Source organism: Curcuma longa, chromosome 19, assembly GCF_044706935.1.
Source record: "Curcuma longa cultivar G26 ecotype Majalengka, Jawa Barat chromosome 19, ITB_CL_G26_1.1, whole genome shotgun sequence".
NCBI lineage: Eukaryota > Viridiplantae > Streptophyta > Magnoliopsida > Zingiberales > Zingiberaceae > Curcuma > Curcuma longa.
Genome location: NC_133879.1, coordinates 6891403 through 6893271, shown reverse-complemented (window position 1 = coordinate 6893271; position 1869 = coordinate 6891403). Strand labels below are relative to the sequence as shown.

Below are 1869 nucleotides of genomic sequence, written 5' to 3'. Positions count from 1 at the left end.
TAAAGATTAATCGGTTAAAGGGTTGATTGTAAATAATCGAATCCTAATAGGTAAGGATTAACGGGTTAATTGGTCATTAAAGGCTTAATATATAAAGGATTTGGGTTTTAATTAAGGTTAAGGAGATAACTAATTAATTTAAATCTTTAACCTAACTAAGAGGCTAATTAGATGAGCCCATTTAATCCCTATTTTAAGCTAAATGGATCAGCCCATTAAAGATCAATTAAGATCTATTACAATAGCCCAATTAAAGCCATTATTGGTTAAAGGATTTAAAGGTTATTGGATTAAACCCGTTAACCCACTAAGCCATTAAACCCGTTAATATTTCCTTCTCCCAACCGCGGCGTAACTTCTTCCCAAATCGCGATCTCGCGATTTCTCCGCCCGAAGCTTCTCCAGCCGCGAACTTCTTCCTCGCCGATGAAGCTTTCTCCATCCTCTAATCCCTCTTCTTCCTCTTTCGCTCGAAGCTTCTTCCTTCCCTCACCTACGCTGAAGCCACGATCCCCTTCAATCGAAGCTTCCTTCGCCGGCATCTTCTTCCTCTTGCGCCGGAAGCAGCCTTCTCCACTTCGTGAGTCACCATCTTCTTGCAGTCCATGCCTAGATCGCCTCTTCTTTCCCCTGTCGTGGTTTGATCTGGAGTAGCGACGATCTTTATTCCCCAAGGTTGTGCCGAGCCTTCTTCCTCCTTCGTCGTGCACCTCGGCTCATCGTTCCCTGATTTGCGGCATCCGACGAGCACAGCCGGCTATCCGTTTACCCGGCGCTGCTCTCCGCTTCAATAGAACATCTTTTGTCCGCTCTACCGGTCGTCCACGCGATGGAGCCACTGGCACTGTCGGCCATCGCGTGCCACCTCCCTGCCGAGCAAGCATCAGTAGCAAGTCAGAAGACTGAGGAAGAAGCGCACCACTCCGATACAAGACTAGAGCTTCAGTGGTGAGTTCCTGTAGAGCCCTCTATTTACCCGATGCTCCATTCATTGCTGATTTGTAAGGAATCGGATATTGCTAGGGATTCTTGCATCGTTGTTTCGGAGCTAGGTCTATTACCATGGGATGGATCTATTGAGCTATTGATTTGCTACGGCTTGATCCAGTGGAGCTGAGGTTTCAGGCAAGGAATCTAGGGCTTTGATCAGATTGAGATTGGGATTACTACTATCACGAAAGAAGCTGTGCTAGGGCTTTGGATCCGAGGTGAGTTCACTGGTTGAATTCGGTAAGGATTTATTAAATGGATTTGTTATCTCTATTGGATTGATCAGGTTCTATTTTTAGGTTATGGATGTTATGGTTAGGTTCTGGGCAGAGCTGGAGTTTCTGTTGATACAACTGATTAGAGGTGAGTTTTCTTTAATTTGGTTTGTTCTTGATTAAAGATGATTAGGGTTCTTGATCGAATTGGGGTTAAATGGTTACTAATCTTTGGAGTAGTCAAACCTTATTGGGTTAGGGTTACCATGAATTGGAATTCATGGTTAGAACTAATTGGTTGGATCCTAATAGTTTTGATTAAATTAATGCTCACTAACCTAAGGTTAATTGGTTAACTAAGGTTGAGCTTATCCCTTAGATTAGGTTATGGATAACCTAAACTCAGATCTCATTAACCACGATTAGTTTGGTTAAGTTAATGCCTATTAATCTAATATGGGTTAGCCTAGGGTTGATCGAATAGGGAATTGATTATATTAATTGATTAATTGCATTAATTAATTAATTAGTTAATCCTTGTTAGTATCAACCTAAAGATTGGATTAGTCTAATGTAAGGTTGATTGATTAGCTTAGGTTTGATTAAACTTGAGGTTAGTTGTATTGATCGATTCGATTAGTACAACTAATTGATTGTGTCACGA

At 41.6% G+C, this 1869-nt stretch overlaps 1 long non-coding RNA gene across 1 annotated transcript; it reads left to right on the top strand.

Moving 5' to 3' along the window:
• Positions 1-405: 405 nt before the first annotated feature.
• On the top strand, positions 406-1379 carry LOC141812423 (uncharacterized). The gene is made up of 3 exons (XR_012600301.1): positions 406-948; positions 1024-1208; positions 1290-1379. It is a non-coding gene; the product is annotated as an uncharacterized LOC141812423 (long non-coding RNA).
• Positions 1380-1869: the final 490 nt, after the last annotated feature.